Raw genomic sequence first — 18,501 nt, forward strand, 5'->3', positions numbered from 1 at the left:
GTTCTGATTGGTTCTTTTTTTTTTATATTTTTCAGTTCTTTGTTAAAGTTCTAACTATGCCCATCTATGCTTCTCCCAAGATCAGTGGACATCCTTATGACTGTTAGTTTGCACTCTTTATTAGGTACATTGTTTGTCTCTATTTTGCTTAGTTCTTTTTCAGAGAATTTGTCCTGTTCCCTTATTTGGAACTATTCATTTGTCTCTTCATTTTGCCTACTTCTCTGTGTTTATATCTATGTATTAGGTAGATCAGCTATGTCTCCCAATCTTGGAAATGTCACCTGATGTAAGAGATGCCTTATGGGGCCCAGCAGTGTGCTTCCCTCTCATCACACATTCCAAATGTTCCAGGGGTGTCCCCTGTGTGGGCTACATGTGCCCTTCTGTTCTGGTGGGGCTGCTCTTGCATGGGTCATCTAGGTTGGCTGCCAGGCTGGCAGGTTGTAAGACTCAGGCATGTGTGGCTACTATGATCACTTTATTGGGTGGGGCAAGCCCTGGCCAGGCTAGCTGACAGGTCTAATAGCACACAACTACTGCTGTTTGCTGTTAAGTGAGTCAGGCCCCAGTGGGGCTGGTTGCTAGGCTCAGGGGCTCACAAATGCTCAGGCCTCTGGTGCGGCTCTGCAGTGCACAGCTATTGTTGGCTCTCTCAGGAGTGTAGATGGATGGGGCCGGCCAGGGACAGCAGCACACAATTGTTTCACATGTTGGAATGTGGAGCAGATCCCTTGTGTGGCTGTTTGAGATGGTGGGGGCCACAAGTCTGCCCCTGCTGATATGCACCCCTTCTGTGTGCTCACATCCCCTTGCAAATGCATGCATGCCCCAGTGAGGCAGACCCACTTGCTCCACTGCAGAGGTCCCACACACTCCACCTACACAGGTGCACAAATTCACTGTGGGCTTGCTTGTGGGCTAGGGCCAGTACCTGGGACAGGCTGTCTGCCTTGGTTGCCCTGGATTAAAATGGTGCTCTAGAGGTCCCCTGCTCAGATTCACTCCGCTCTTCTGGGAAAAGCTCCGTACCTTCAAGATTGCTCCTGGCTGTGAAGTGCTGTGGCTAGGATGTGGTTTTTGCCTCAGCAGAGGTGTATTTCTGCCTCTCCCACCCCTTTCAGTGTAAACTCTTGTTGTGGGGTTCTTTCTATCCAGTTTCCAGATCTCTCTCAGAGGTAATTGTTCCATAGTCGCAGTAAATTTGTTGTGTCCATGGGAGGTGGTGAGTTCAGAGTCCTCCTACGCTGCCATCTTCCCAGAATCCTCCACCTTTGACAGTTGTATACTTTCATGAAATGTCATGCTGTTACTTGGTCCCTCTCATTTAAACTTGATGAACTCCACTTAGCCTTCTTGTAAGGCAGGTGTAGTGCTGATGAACTCCCTCCACTATTGTTTGTCTGGGAGTCGTATCTTTCCTTCATTTCTGAAGGACTGCTGTCGTGTGCTTGGTTGGCCGTTTTTCTTTGAGGACTTTGAATCTATCATCCCACTCCCTTCTAAGCCTGCAACATTTCTGCTGAAAAATCCACTGATCGCCTTATGGGAGGTGGGGAGGGCACGTGTACATGACCAGTTGCTTTTCTCTTGCTGCTCTCAAAATTCTCTCTTTGTATTTGACTTTTGACAATTTGATTACAGTGTGTCTCGGGATGACCTTTGGGTTGATATTGCTTGGGATCCTTTGAGCTTCATGTATCTGGATGTCCATCCATCCCTCCCAAGATTTGGGATGCTTTCAGCCATTATTTCTTTAATAAACTTTCTGCTGCTTTCTCTCTCTCTTCTTCTCCTGGGACTCCCATAATGCATACATCTGTTCACTTGATGCTTTCCCATAGTTCTTATATGCGTTTTCAGTCTTTTTCTCTTTTTGTTCCTCTAACTGGCTAATTTCAAATGATCTTTAAGTTTACTGATTCCTTCTTCTGCAATATCAACTCTGCTGTTGAAGCTGTCTATTGAATTTCTCAGTTCTGTCATTGTATTCTTTAGCTCCAGGATTTCTGTTTGATGTTTTTTATGAATTCTATTTCTTTGTTAAACTTCTCATTTTGTTCATGCATTGTTCTCCTGATTTCAGATAACTGTGTATCAGTGTGCTCTTGTATCTCATTGAGCTTCTTTAAGATTATTATTTTGAAATCTTCCTCAGGCAATTCATAGATCTCCATTTCTTTGGAGTCAGTTTCTGGAGCTTTATTAGTTTCCTCTGGTGGTGTCGTGTTTGCTCTGCTCTTCATGTTCTGTGTAGCCTTGCGTTGGTATCTGTGCATTTGAAGGAGCAAACACCTCTTCCGGCCTTTACAGACTGATTTTGGCAGCTAAACACCTCCTTTCGGGTCCCAGGGATGACAGTGTTGTTTCTGGGACCTCAGGTGATTGAGGTTGGAGCCTGGTCACATGGCTGCTGCTGGGTCCACAGTAGAGAACATGGTTGGTGGTCCTGTTAACAGGGTCCCAGGTGGGCATAGATTTTTGAGTGGGTGAGACTGCCGGCAGGATTTTGGTCAGTAGAGATAACACTGAAACAAGGATCTTTTCATGGTCTTCAGATAGTGGGTTTGTTACCAGCTACATGGATGGGTGTGGCTTCTGACAGGTCACTGGGCTGGTCCTTGGACAGGCAGGATTGGCCCCAGATGCAGCTGAGAGGAGCTGGTACTGAGTCACAAGGCTGCTTCAGGGTCCACAGCTGAGACTGAAGTCTGCAAACTGGCTTCCTGGGAACAGATGGGTGTGCTCCTGCCAGGTTCCAGTGCAGACAGGACTGCCCTCTCCTGCAATGAGCAGGGCTGGAACCAGGTCACAGGGCTGCTTCAGAATCTGCAGTTGAACTAATGCCAGCAGGCCTTCCTCAAGAGACACATACAGGTGTGTCTCCTTATGGGTCCCAGGGCAGGCAGGAGCACACCCAGCCTGCAGCTGGGGGGGAGTAGCTGAGTTACAAGGCCCTTACAGGATCTGTAGTCAGACCAAGGTTAAAGGGCCTGCTTCAGAGGCACAGACACTCGTGTGTTCCAGTGGGGACCCAGGTTTGTTAGTTCATTCCCCTCCCCTTTAATCTCTGACCTCGCCTCTGCCCACCTCTGTGTCTTCTCTGTATTATATTTAATTCCCCAATACACATAATCATCCAAGCCAGGCCTCCTTGATCTTCAACTAATTTTCTTCCAGCAGGGGGTCCAACCATTCATTAGAAGTTAGTCCACATTCATTAGAAATTTGTAGATCGTAGCCCAGCACCAGGCCCCAGTTTGGCCTCAGGGATGCAGTGGTGGACTGGCCATACCTGTGCCCTTCCTAAGACACTCCTGAAACATTTACACAGCCTACACATGGCACGTGCAGTTATCAATTGGTGCTGCACCAGATGCGGCAGCAGCTCTGCCTCGTTCCCTCTGTGCATCCACTCCTGAACACTTCACTCCTGACAGCACATTGACCTCCATCCAAAGCCTGCATTTCAGCTGCTGGTGCCACATCACTGGATGTGAGACCAGGGATGTGCTGCTCATTTACACTCCTGCCCCAGGGCCAGGGGACAGTGACTGGCTGGTGGGGGAGAATGAAAGCTCACTTCCCTGACATCTGTCGACTTTCTGCTCCAGAGTTCCCCGTGGGGTCAGGCTGAGGCTGCAACATCTAACATCAATCACACTCATGTTTGGCTTTGTCTCCATCTCTACTCTGGCTTCCCTGGATCATCTTCTTAATAAATCACTTACACAAAGTGTTATCTCAGGGTGTGCTTCCAGGAAGCCCCCCGCCACCCCAGGACAGTCAGCCAATGGCTGGTAATGGCTGACTGATAGGTGTTCCAGTTGAGAAACAACTTACAACTCAAATGAACAGGAACATCAGTGGGGAGCACTTGTTACAGGCAACAGTGGACTTCTGGAGGGAGACCCTCAGGGGCTGCCTGTCCGTGGTGCAAGGAGAGCAGCCTAGCTTACCATGGATCAAGATGGTCTCAGCACTTCCAAGGACTTTCACAAACATCTTATCTGATCCTCTCAACTGCATCCCTCTTGGGAAGTCCGTTTAAAGGGATGCACAGGATTTTTCAGTCTTGCTTTCAGAAAATGTCCCCTCTTTATCTCTACCCTTCACGTGCCACTGTTAACCCTCTCTGTCCACTGAAGCTGCCTCGGGGCGGGTCTCCTTTTACAGGCCTGGGTGGAGGAGCATCTGGATATGTAGTTCAGGCTTTGGAAACTGTGCTTTGACTTCTTAGTTATAGGCAAACCTTGCCCGTGGTCCTAAAACATCACACAGTTGTGCAGCCCAATTCTAAACTCCTACAAAATCACATTTACAGTCTTTAGTCTGTCACCAAAGTTTCCCTGAAGAGCTTGGGCATGCCATTCACTCAAGAAATGTTTACTGAGCACTTACAATGTGCTGGGAATTCTGTGTCATGCTCAGCTTGAATAAAGCAGATGAAGGCTTCAGCGACATAGTATCTGTATTCTAGTGTTTGAGACATCCATGCGTTCAACTGACATCTACTAAATGCCTCATGCATGCCTGTTACGGTCCTAGATGCTTGGAATACAACATTGAAATGACCAGACAAAACCCTATGTCATCATGGAGCTCATGTTCTAGGAAAATATACAGGGGTAAATAAATGAACAATATACTTTCCAAAAATAAGGAGAATTATATAGTGTGAATAGCTGGAGAAGAACCTTCAGATAAAGGACAAAGAAAGACTCTGTGAGTGACATTTCATCTGAGATCTGAATGAGATCAACGCTCAAGCCAGGTGAAGAGGCAGGACAATGAAGGAACCTGGAACATGTTTTACATACAGAGAGCTGGGTGGTGTGGTGGGGACAGAGGTGAGGGGAGAGTGGGGAAGCGAGATTAGAAGAGGGTGCAGCTGAATCACATGAGAGCCCACAGACTTCAGCAAGGAGTCTGACTTTTATTCAGATTGTGATAAGAAACAATTGCACAGTCTGTATTTTAGATGGAGATCTGGGGAAAAGGAGGAAGATGGCTGGGGAGCAATTTGCTGATCTCCAATCTCTTTCTTTACACTCTGGGTCATGCCTCCCTCTGGACTCATCTTGGAGTCCAGCAATGGCAGGGCCATATTTGTATGCATGTTCCACTTCTCTCAATGTCCCATTGACGCTCAAGCCAAGTGGGTGGGCAAAGTTCATAGTAGTTGCATGCTTACCTGAATCCCTCTGCATGGATCCAATTCCAGCCAGATTCACCAAGGAAATCTGACTGGATGAGAGGGGAGCTGGGTCTCAGAACCCACCCATTTCCTTCCTTACTGCAGCCCCCAGAGCACATGTCAGACCCCAGAGGATGCGTGGGACTCTCTGGACCACAGACTCCCCAAATGCACTCAGTCGTTGCTGGTGGGCAATGCATCTAGTGGTGCTTCCCTTCTCCATGAAGTCTGGAAAACATTGCCTCAGATGTGTAGACATGTGTCCTTACCACAGGACTTTTCAGAACCTAGCCCTCACACTGTCTCTCCAACAGTTGAACAAAGAATTCAGCCTATTTCCTAAAAATTTTGGCCACAAACCTCTCCTTTTACTGGACAGTCTCCACCCATTCTGCTTGAAGGAAGTCAATTTAGGCATTTCTTTTTAATCACCTGACAGGACCAATGTGGGAAAGGAGAGGAGATGAGGCTTCCAGAGTTAATTTCATGATCCAACCAGGGACACAAGGAGACGTCCAGCTCCACTTTCCTCTATCACTTCTGCTCAGTGTCTCACACAAAAGAACATGGGCTTCCCCATCCGGTAGGTCACTAGGTTTTGCTCTCAAAATTCCTACCTTCCCTGCCAAATATTCCTTAGAACCTTAAGAATAAGAAAAAAAGAAAGTTTCTATAAAGGGATATTTTCCTTTCACAGAATGTACTTTTCCTCCTGAACTGCACTTTCTCACTGCTGAGCACCTGAATAGACTGTGTAGGCCATTAATTACTGTGAATGTATTCACGCATTCAGCAGTATTTATTGGGTCTCTATTATGTACCAGAGTCTGTGGTACCTGTTGGAGATATAACATTAGGAGAGAACAAACATAGCCCCTACCTATAGTGGTGCCTACTGGAACAGAAGCACATTAATCAAAGAATCACTCAAATAAATTCCAAATTATAATTATTATAGTATTATCCAAGTTATTCTCTAAATTATCAATTCCAAATTATAAAGTATATGTTTTGTACAGAGGAAAAAACCATAATAGCAGAATTCTTGTTGAATGAAAGCTGGAAAGAAAAGGAGCAACATCGTTAAAATACTGAACAAAAAAATCTGTCACCCTAGAATTCCATAGCTTGCAAAAATATCTCTCAGGAATGAAGGTGAAATAATCACGTTAAATGTAAATGGTCTAAAGACTCCAACTAAAAGGCAGGGATTTTTAGATTGGAGTGAAAAACAAGACTTAACTCTATGCTGCCCATATTGAAAAAAAAAGCACTTTAAATATGAAGACTCAAGTACATTATAAGTAAAGAATGGAAAAAGATATGCCATGCTAACAACGGTCTAAAAAAAAAGTGGAGTGATGATACTGATGTCAGATAGTGTTAATTTCAGAGCAAAAATATTGCCAGGGATAAAGAAGGTCATCTACTAACAAAGTGTTAGAATAAAGTTGGAAATAATCAATATGACATAAGAACCTTAAGTGTTTTTGCACCTAATTACAGAGCTTCAAATTACATGAAGCAAAAATTGATACACTTACAAGGAGAAATAGACAAATCCACAATTATAAAGGGATATTTCAAACTTCCTCTCTCAGTAATCGATAGGAAAAGTAGATAGCACCTCAAGAAGGATATGGTAACTGAACAACAATTTGGCCTCATTGATACTTGTAAAATGCTCCACCAAAGAACCACAGAGTGCACATCCTTGTAAGGGCACACAGGAAACCTACCATGAAAGACCATTTATGAGACCTTAACATAAGTCTCAAAAATTTTGAAGGATTGAATCCATAGAAATTATGCACACGGACCACAATGAAATTAAATTGGAAGACAATAATAGATAGATATCTGGAAAATACCCAAATATCTTGAAACTACATAATGCACTTCTGAATAACATACGGGTGAAATAAGAAATCAAAGAGGAAATTAGAGAACATTCTGAACTTAAAGAAAATGAAAACAAAACATATCAGAATTTGTGGGATGCTGCCACAGCAGTAGATAAGGGGAAGTTTACAGCACTATACCAGTGTAGAAGTGAGGAACATTTCTAATTTCATCCTATGAGCAGTAGGAAGCTACTCAAGTGTTCTAAGAAGGGGAATGACATAATCAGATTTCAGTTGTTTAAATATCTTTCTAACACTAAATGTTGGTGAAGATATGAAGCAACCAAACAATCATCCATTGTTGGTGGGAGCATAAAAAGGTACAACCACTTTGAAAGAAAGGCTGGTATGACGTACATCCAAAAGATAAAAAATAAATAAATAAATGAAGAAAAGCCTGGCAATTTCTTATAAAACTAAGAAACACATACCCTATGACCCAGCAATTCCACTCCTAGTTATCTGCTCAAGAGAATTAAAAACAGGTTCTAAAAAGGACTTGTACACAAATGTTCATCAGAGCTCTATTCCTAATAGCCAAAAGTTAGAAACAATACAAATCAACAGGCAAATAGATAAATAAAATGCCCTATATTCATAGACTGTAACACTAATCAAAAATAAAAAGGAACAAACTACTGATACACACAACATAAACGAAACTCAAAAACTATCATGCTATATGAACGAGGACTCATGCAAATAATTGGAAAGAATTGGTAGTGTATGATTCCATTTACATGAAGTTCTAGAACATGTAAAACTGATCTATGGTGGAAAAAATCAAAACAGTGATGACCTCAGGAGGAGGTAGTATGGGTCTGAGTGGGAAGGGAAAAGATGAAAACTTCTGGGGTGATGGTCATGTTCTACAACTTGATATGGTTTGAGTTACACAGCCGAGTGCATCTGTCAAAACTCGGAAAATGTATATACATTTTAATGCATTTCATTATTTGACTTTTTTACCTCAAAGAGGAGAAAACCCCTGTAAATAAAGTTGAACTCTAATAATACATATGTGGAAGTACTTAAAGAGTAATGTACTCGTCTTTGCAACTTGCTTTGGAATGCATAAAATAGGATAGATTGATGAATGGAAAGATTGATAGATACATAACAAAGACAAATGTAATAGCAAGTTAATGGTAGAATATAGATATTAGGTACATGGATGTTCACTGTAAAATTCTTTCAATTTCTCTATAAGTTTGAAACCTTTCACAGTAAATGTGAAAATTATAACTCCACACACAGGGTAGAAAATAATTTTCACGAAGTGGGAGGCTGAGTACAAGGTATCCAGTCGTTGAGTAGCTAAGGCATCATGGGGAGTCTTCAGAGATGAGAGAGGGGCAGATGTCAGAGGTGTTCCTGGTAATTCAAGAGGATTTGAAGACCCTTTGGATACAGCAACTAGAAAAGAGAGTCAAGACCTTTTCATGGAGCAACACCACCAAGATGGTTTCACAAGTCATTCCTGACTTTGCTCCCCTCAAAAGAAGAACAACTAACAACTATTCACGGACAAGACTCCACTGTGAAAGTCCTAGGACACCTAGAGCCCCCCTGTACCACAGAGACCAAGATGGACCATGTTAGAAGGGTGATAGGAGTGGCTCCACGCTGACTGCATCACCCTTCGGCCAGGCTGATTCAGCACTGAATCAGGAGGGCTCCCGTGAGTAGACACCAGCTCCTCCACAGTTTTCAGTCTTGACTCATGGGGAATCGCAGGGGAATCAGCAGGGCTCGACCACTGGGAATCAGATCGTGACACGGAAGGGGAAGGGGCTTGCTGCCACCAGTGCTCGGATCTTGGCAGTTGAAGTTCCTACCCTCAGTGCTCAAGCTGTAATCCCAACCAGTGACTTTGCTCATCTGCAGAGCCAAGATGGTGGTGCAGTCTGACCAGGGGACTCGGGGGTGCAGGTCTGCCTGATTTGGGTCCTCAAACAAAGAGCCTTGCTAACCCTGTGCCTGGTCTGCCCCTCTGCCCAGGCAGGGAAGCTAAGTCATAAGCCGTCCTATAGCGAAGTGTAGCTCTCAGCCTCGCCTGACCAGAAATCCTGCCTGCAACACCTGAGAACCTGCATGGAGCTGGCTATCCCACTCTGCATCCCACTCTGCCCAGACTGAGGAGCTAATTCGTAGCCCTGCCCATGGGTGAATCCAGCTCCCAGACCACCCGCCAGAAAGCCTGGCTGGAGCATCGGGGAAGCTGCTTATCCCAGCAACACTTGAGTGGGGTACTGGATAGACAGAGCTGATCATCCACAGAGCAAAAGAGGCATCCTCATTTGACCAAGAAACCTGAATCATGGTTCCGCTTGAGTTAAGACCCCAAACAAAGAGACTTTCGAGCCTTGGAACATGTTCTGCCTCCACACCCAGGCAGGGGAGCTAATTCGTAGCCCCACGCATTGCTCAGGCTAGTTCCCAGACCCACTCGACCAGGAAGCCTGGCCCAGCACCTGGGAAACTGGTTGGCCCAGTGGCACCGGAGCAGGGAGCCCAGCCAGTGACCCTGCCCATCTGCAGAGCCCGGCCAGTAGCCCCATCCAGCAAGGTGTTTTGGTGCACAGTTCTGCCTGATTAGCTCCTCAACCACAGTCTTGCCAGCCTTGGGGCCTGCTCTGTGGACCATCCCCATAGGCAGGGAAGCTGATCCACAGCCCTGCCCTTTGAGGAACACAGCCTGCAACCCCCACACAAGAAACCTAACCAAAGCTCTCGGGATCTTGGTAGCCCACCCTCAGACCCAGTCACAGGGGCATTGAGCAGAGAGCCCAGCCAGAGGCTGTGCATGTGCAGAGACAAGGAGTCGCCTCATCTGTCCAGGGAGCTCAGCACACGGGTCTGATTTGATTCCAACACAAAAAGCCCTGCCAGCCCTGGGGCCTGTTCTACAGCCTCAAACGGGCAAGGAGGCTAATTTGCAGCTCCAGTCAAAGCGGAATAGAGAGGCTGGCCCCGTGGCCGAGTGGTTAAGTTCGCGGACTCCACTTCGGCAGCCCAGGGTTTCACCAGTTTGGATCCTGGGCGTGGATGTGGCACTGCTCATCAGGCCACGCTGTGGCAGCATCCCACATAGCAGCACTAGCAGGACCTGTAACTAGGATGTGCAACTCTGCACTGGGGAGCTTTGGGGAGAAGAAAAAAAAAGCCAAATAGAGCCTGCAGTCCGACTCGCTGAGGAAACCTAAGCAGAGCCCCAGGCCTCTCTGCAGCCCACCACACGCCTCCAATGACAGTAGCACTTGAGGAGGGAACCTGGCCTGCAGCAGCAGTCGTCCTCAAAGCTAGGACTGCGGCGCATCAGCCCAGGGAAATGGTGCACAGTTCCACCCAATTTGATCCCAAACAAGAGGCTTGCTGGCCTTGGGCCTACGTGGGGGCCCCGCCCAGTCAGGGAAACTAACTGGGTGCCCTGCCCAGCGCAGAAGACAGGCTTCATCCTGCCCCAGCGGGAAACTAAGCAGAGCGCACAGGAAGCCCCGGAGCCCGTCCCACGGTCCTGCTGATGGTGGCGCTTGAAGGGAGCATGCCCGGGGCTTTCCGCATCTGCACAGCCAAACTCGTGGTCCTGTCTGACCAGAGAAATCATTGTAGAGTCTCGCCTGATTCAGGTCCCCAAAGCAAGCTGTGCGGTCCTTGGGCACATTCTGCTGACTCCTCAGGGAGAAAGCTTATTCATAGCCCCACTTACTGCTGTGTGTAGCACCCGCTTCCAACCGTGGAGGAAGCCAGACCAATACCCAAGCAACTGCAGGACTCATCCTACAGCCACACTTGGGGAAGGAGGCAAGCCAGCAGTTGTACCCGACTCTTCTCAGCCAGCGGCAACCCTGCCAACCTGAGGGCTTGGGCAGTGGCCTCACTCACAATTAGATCCTGATAGCAAGCCCAAGGACATTGCCGGCTGACACATCCAGAACCCCAAGCTGAGTGGACTGGTGAAGAACACAATACAAAAACATGTAAACAGTAACATCAAAAAGCAAAAATGCAAGGGGGAGAGGTAAAAGTGTGAAGTTTAGGAACGCTATCAAAAGTGAAGTTGTTGTCAGTTTAAAGTAGGGCATTATAACTTGAGGGTGTTCTATGTAAGCCTCATGGTAACCACGAGGGAAAAACAGAGTAGTTACACAAACGGATGTGACACAGAAGTGGAGCATGAGGATACCACAAGTCATCAAGTCACAACAGAAGACAGCAAGAGAGGAAGCAAGGAACAACGGCTTCAGAAAACAGTTAGAAAATAACTAACAAAATGGCAATAGTAAGTCCTTACCTATCAATCATTACTTGATCAATAATTACTTTATATGTAAATGGATTAAATTCTCCAATCAAAAGACATAAAAGGGCTGAGTGAATGGATTAGAAAACAATATGCTGCCTACAAGAAACTCACTTTAGCTTCTTTAAAGGCACACACAGACTGACAGTTAAGGGATGGGAAAAGATATTTCAAGCACATGGTAACCAGAAAAGTAGGGGAAGCTATACTTATATCAGACAAAATAGACTTTATACTAAAAACGGGAAAAGAGAGATAAAGAAGGTCATTATGTAATGATACAGGGGGTAAAGGCATCAAGAAGACTTAACATTTGTAAATATTTATGCACTCAACATAAGAGAACCTAAATATATAAGGCAAATACTAGCAGAACTAAAAGGAGAAACAAACAGTAATACAATAATAGTTGGAGACTTTAATATCCCACTCTCAACAATGGATAGACCATCCAGATAGAGAATCAATATGAAAACGGAATTGAGCACCATGATAGACAAAATGAACCTAATAGAAATACACACTACATTCTATCCTGCAACAGCAGAATACACATTCTTGTGCACAAGGAGTTTCTGTGATAGATCATATGTTAAGCCACAAAACAAGTGTTAGCAAATTCAAGAAGATTGAAATCATACCAAGTATCTTCTCTAACCACATGGTATGAAACTTGAAATCGGTAACTGGAGAAAAACTGGAAAACTCACAAATACGTGGAAATGAAAAAACACTTTCCTGGATGACCAATAGACCAAAAATAAAGGGTAAATAAAAAAGTATCTTGAGACAAATGAAAATGGAAACACAACACACCAAAACTTATGGAATGCAGAAAAAGCAGTTCTAAGAGGGAAGTTGATAGCTATAAACTCCTACATCAAGAAAATGGAAAGTTCTCAAATAGATCACTTTACATCTCCAGGAATTAGAAAAAGAAGATCAGATTGAGCCCACAGTTAGAAGAAGGGAGGAAATAATAAAGATTAGGGCAGAAATAAATGAAATGCAGTATAGAAAAATAATTGATAACATTAACAAAACTAGGAGCTGATTCTTTGAAAAGATAAGCAAAATTGACAAACCATTAGCAAGACTAATGAAGACAAAAGAGAAAGGATCCAAACCAACAAAATTATAAGTGAAATAGGAGACTTTACAATTTATACTACAGAAATACAAAGGGTCATAAGAGGATACTATGAAGAATTATATGCCAAAAGACTGAACAACACAGAAGAAATGGATAAATTCTCAGAAATACACAACCGACTAAGATTGAATCAGGAATAGAAAATCTGAAAGACCATTACTAGGAAGGAGACTGAATTGGTAATCAAAAATCTCCCAATGAAGAAAAGCCTAGGACCAGAAGACTTCACTGGTGAATTTTACCAAACGCTTAGAGAAGAATTAAGGCCAATTCTTCTCAGACTCTTCCAAAAGACTGAAGAGGATGGAACACTCACGAACTTATTTTGAGAGGCCAGTGTTATCCTGAACCCAAGCCAGAAAAGGACTCTCCAAGAGAAGAAAACTACAGGCCAATATCTCCGAATATAGATATCTATGAATATAGATGGACAAATTCTCAATAAATACTCATACAACAAATCCAGCAGCATCCTGAAAGATCATTTACCATGATGAATTGGGATTCATCACTGGGATGCAAGGATGGTTCAACATACACAAATCAATAAATATGATACATCACATTGATAGAAAGAAAAAAAATCATATGATCGTCTCAATTGACGCAGAAAAAGCATTTGACAACATTCAACATCCTTTCATGACAAAAACTCTGAACAAATTATGTATACAGAGAATGTACTTCAACACAACAAAGGCCATATATGTGGAGCCCACAGCTAACATCATACTCAACGTGAAAGGTTGAAAGCTTTTCCTCTAACATCAGGAACAAGACAAGGGTGCCCACACTCACCACTCCTATTCAACACGGTCCTGGAAGTCCTAGCCAGAGCAACCAGGAAAGAAAAAGAAATAACAGGTGGCAGAACATGAAGGGCAGAAGTAAAATGGTCTCTATTTGCAGATGACATGATTTTATACATAGAAAATCCTAGAGATTCCACCAAAATAATATTAGACCTAACAACAAATTCAGTCAAGTTTCAGGATACAAAATTAACATACAAAAATTGGTAGTGCTTCTGTATGTGAATGACAAATTGCCTGAAAAAGGAATCAATCAAATGATCCCATTTACAATAGCATCAAAAACAATAAAATACTTAGGAATAAATTTAAGCAAGGAGGTGAAAGAAGTGTACAATGAAAACTACAAGATATTGATGAAAGAAATCAAAGACACAAATAAATGGAAAGGTATCTGATGGTCATGGGTTGGAAGAATTAACATGGTTAGAATGTCAATACTACAAAAGTCATCTATAGATTCAATGCAATCCCTATCAAGTTTCCAGTGGCATTTCTTACAGAACTAGAAAAAGGAATCCCAAAGTTTATATGGAACAACAAAAGACCCCGATTAACTGAAGCAATCCTGAGAAAGAAGAACAAAGCAGGAGGCAAAACACTTCCTGATTTCAAGCTATAGTCTAAAGCCAGGGTAATCAAAGCAGTATGGTACTGGCATAAAAATACACCTTTACCACTGGGACAGAATCAAGAGCCCTGAAATTATCGCAGCATATACGGTCAACTAATATTTGACAAAGGAGCCAAGAATACTCAAAGGAGAAGACAGTCTCCTCAAAAAATGGTGCTGGGGAAACTGGACAGCCACATGCAAAAGGAAGAAACTGGATCTCTATCATATACCACTCACAAAAATTAACTTGAAATGGATTGAAGACTTAGATGTAAGACCTTAAGCCTATAGCTCCTAGAAGAAATATAGGAAAAAAAACCCTGAACATGGGGCTTAGCAACAATTTTTCAGATATGACAATTAACCACAAACAATGCAATAAAAAATAAACAAGTCGGACTACATCAAACTAAAAAGCTTCTGCACAGCAAAAGAAATGATCAACAAAATGAAAAGACAACCTACAGAATGGAAGGAAACATTTGTAAATCATCGATCTGATAAGGGGTTAATAGCCAAGATCTATAAAGAGCAGATACAACTTAATAGCAGAAAAACATATCCAATTAAAGAATGGGCAAAGGACTTGAATATTTTTCCAAAGAAGATATTCAGATGGCCGACAGGTGTGTGAAAAGGTGCTCAACATCACTAGTCACTAGGGAAATGCACATCAAAACCACAGCAAGTTATCACCTCACACCTGTTAGAGTGACTCGTGTCGGAAAGAGAAGAAGTGTTAGTGAGGCTGCGGAGAAAGGGAACGCTTGTGCGCTGTTAGTAGGAATGTAAATTGGCGCAGCCACTATGGAAAACAGGATGGAGTTTCCTCAGAAAGTTAAAAGTAGACCTACCCTCTGATCCAGCAATTCCACTTCCAGCAGAAACGAAATCACTATGTCAAAGAGACGCCTGCACCCTGTGATCAGCGCAGCATTATTCACAACAGCCAAGGCATGGAAATGACCTTAGTGTTCACCAAGAGATGAATGGATGCAGAGAACACACGTACACACGGCAATACCATTCAGCCATAAAAAGATGGAAATCTTGCCATTGCAACAAAATAGATGGGCCTGAGGGCATTACGCTAAGAGAAATAAGTCAGAAAGAGAAAGACATTTACTGTAAAACCTCAGTTATATGTGGAATCTAAAAAACACCTCATGCTCATAGAAAAAGAGATCAGATTAGAGGTTCCCAGAGTCATGGGGTAAGAGGTGGAGAATTGTGTGAAGGTGATCAAAAGGTACGAACTTCCAGTTGTACGATAAAAAGTACTGGGGATGTGACGTACAACATGGTGACTATAGCCGCCACTGGAGTATGGTATAGAGGAAAGTTGCTAAGAGAGTAGATCCTGTGTTGTCATCACAAGGAAAGACAATATTTTCTTTTCTTTTTTTCTTGTATCTCTAAGAGATATTGATACAATGAGATAAACTTATTGTGGTAATCCTTTCACAAGCTATGTAAGTCAAGTCATTACGCTGCACACCTTACACTGAGATATTGCTTATGTCAATTACATCTCAATAAAGCTGGAAGGAAGAATACATAAACATACTCTTAAATATAAAAGAAGCAGTTTTCCATAATTGTGGCTCTCACAACTGGATGGGGCGGAAGGGCTGAGGCAGGTGGCTTTGACTGTTGAGCAAGGTTTGAGGAGGACCCCCGGGCAGCTTCCCACGTCAGCTCAGCGTGAGCTCGGCAGCTCCAGCAACGCGTCTGTGCTCCAGGGGAGGCACCAGCTGTCGCTGCACATTTGGATGTCCTTGCAAATGTTAATGGTACAAGCAGAGTTTATCGTCGGCACAGGTGAAATTACCAGGGAGGAAGACAAGAGAGCCTCGGGTGAAGCCGTGAGGAACACCAGCAGTCAGAGGCCAGTGCAGAGGGCAAACAAAGGACAACAATAACCAGACTGAGAAGAAATGCACCCTAAGCAATGCTCTCAGGGCTTCGTGTAAATTGAAGAACCAAGGAGAACTCTTTCCTGCCATGGCAAAGTTTCTTGGGTAAGGATGAAGCTGCCCTTTTTGGGGAAGAAAGAAAGAAAGAAAGCCACACCTCCTTTCTGCAGGTCAGTGAATGGAAGGCTGGGTCACATCCTCTCCCACCCTCCCTGTGGTGCCAGAACCACGAAACCTCACAGACACAGGGAAGCAGCCACCTTGTGTTTTCCCAGACCTCACACCAGGACGAGTTGGGTTGGAGGATCCGGATGTGGGAGAGGTGTCCACAGCGGGGTATCAGGAGACCCCAGTCAGAACGAACCAGGCCATGTGCACACCGGGCAAGTCTGACTCTCAGATCTCCCCTGAACGTGGACCCCCGACTCTGAGAGGGGAGGTGGCCAGCAGCGCCCTGCGGCTGCAGGGTCCAGCGTTGCTCCAGGTGCCAGGTTCTGGGGAAAACTCGTCAGCAGGACGCTGGAGGGGAGGGAGTTGAGTGGGCCCCCCTGGATCTCCTGCTCTTCCCCTTGCCCCTGGCTCTACCCGGCCTCCCGGCCCCCCTGCAGTCCTGACAGCATCCACCCTTCGGGCCTCAGGCACTTGGTTAAAGGGCCACGTGGAACGCAGGCAGCTCCCTGGGGAGGCACATCCTGCATACACCCATCCCATTAGCACCTTCCTGCTCTGGGCTATTGCAGCACACTCTCCAAGTCCTATCTTGAAGTTAGCTGGTTGACACCTGCAAATTCCACCTGGGCCTTTCCCTTCCTTTGCCGGACGCAGGAAGCACCCTCCTGAGGGCCACTTTGATGTCCTTGTTCCGCAGAGAGTAGATGAGGGGGTTCAGGGTGGGGCTGACTGCTGTGTACAGCAAGGCAACCACTTTGCCGTTTTCCATGGAGGAGCCAGAGCCCGGGAGGATGGAGGTGTAGACGACGGTGGAGTAGCACAAGGTGACCACCAGGAGGTGCGAGGAGCAGGTGGAGAAGGCCCGCCGCCGGCCCGCGGCTGAGCGGATGCGCAGGATGCTGGCGATGATGCAGCCGTAGGACGCCAGGGTGAGCAGGAAGTTGACCACGCCAAAGTAGACGTCTGCTATGACGATCATGATGTCATTCAGGGTCGTTGGGCTGCAGGAGAGCAGCAGCAGCGTGGGGACTTCACACAGAAAGTGACAGATCTGATTAGGGCCACAGAAACTCAGCCTTGTCATCAGGCCAGTGTGCAAGAGGTGCTGAATGCACTGACCGTCCACACGCTGCCCGCCAGCAGGGCGCAGACAGGCCAGCTCATCAGCCTGCGGTAGTGCAGCGGGCGGCAGATGGCCACGTAGCAGTCATAGGCCATGAGCATGAGCAGCAGGAGCTCGGCCCCCAGAAACCACGTCAGGAAGAAGAGCGGGTGGGTCATGCAGCCCCCATAGGAGATGGTGCCACCCTTCTCCACCAGGTTCTCCAGCAATCTGGGGAGAACAGTCGATGTGCAGACAATGTCCAGGACGGCCAGGTTGGTGAGGAAGAAGTACATCGGGGTGTGGAGGCCCGGGTGCAGGCTGATGGCCACGACAATGAGCGTGTTTCCTGCGAGAGCCCCTAGGTACAGGGGGAGGAACAAGGCCAAGAAGAGACCCCCAGCCCAGGGGCCTGTGAGAAGCTCTGCAGGACAAACTCCTCCACGGCCGTGCGGTTGTCTGTGGCCATCGTGAGGCTGGGTGTCTGGACACAGCCGCCCGGCAGAGGGAGGCACGGGGCGGCGGACGGCCTCTGCGGGGGTGCTGGCTCTCCGCACCTTGCTGCAGGAGCACAAAATCAGGGGTCAGCGAGGGTCCTGCTCCCAGGGAGACAGTCAGAGAACAGTGTCCACCCCAGAGCCCTGGGCCCTCCCAGCCATGCAGGCACCGCACCCCCGCAACAACCTGGTTGTGGCCAGGTCTGCACCACCCCGTAAATCACACAGAAGGGTCAGCATGACCTGTCTCACTGACTGTGAATGTGTCCTGTGGGGAGGAGCTCCTTGCTGTGCTCGGTCTTGCCTCAGAGTGCGGAGGGCCCTGTCGGCAAGCCGGAAGGACCCAGGTTCCCAAAAGAAACCCAATCATCAGGGGGCTGGGCATCAGGGACAGGAGGGCATTTTCACTGTGGGGGCTGCGAGGTGGGCACTCAGGGGGCACAGGGTGTTGGAGGTAGGGGAGCCTGGGCACCAGAGGGCTCGGGCACTCCTGGGAAGGTCGCCCTCGGCTGCCAGAGTCGGCTGTGGATCGGCCCGGCCACAGTCCTTTAGTGGAAGCCACAGCTGCCTTCCCCTTCCCCCCACTCCCCTGCAGAGAGGGCAGACCCCAAGAGAGGGGCAGGGGTGCGGATCAGCCGACCTCCTGATTCTAACCCATCCCATGCCCGGGCTGGGCGGCAAGCTTGTCTCCTCAACGGGGTCAGCTGGGCCAGGGGCCAGGGTTCAGGGAGGAAAGGCAGAGTCCCAGCTCAGTGCAGCCCTGTGGCCTCAGCTGACACACCCATCAGCCCCCAGGACAGGGATTCCCGAGCACTGGTCACTGCTGGTAC

General features: G+C 46.3%; 1 pseudogene; it reads right to left on the reverse strand.

The window, feature by feature from the left end:
- Nucleotides 1-16,094: 16,094 nt before the first annotated feature.
- On the reverse strand, nt 16,095-18,060 carry LOC103556397 (olfactory receptor 13A1-like; annotated as a pseudogene).
- Between the last annotated feature and the right edge of the window lie 441 nt (nt 18,061-18,501).

The sequence above is a fragment of the Equus przewalskii genome, chromosome 1, assembly GCF_037783145.1.
Source record: "Equus przewalskii isolate Varuska chromosome 1, EquPr2, whole genome shotgun sequence".
NCBI lineage: Eukaryota > Metazoa > Chordata > Mammalia > Perissodactyla > Equidae > Equus > Equus przewalskii.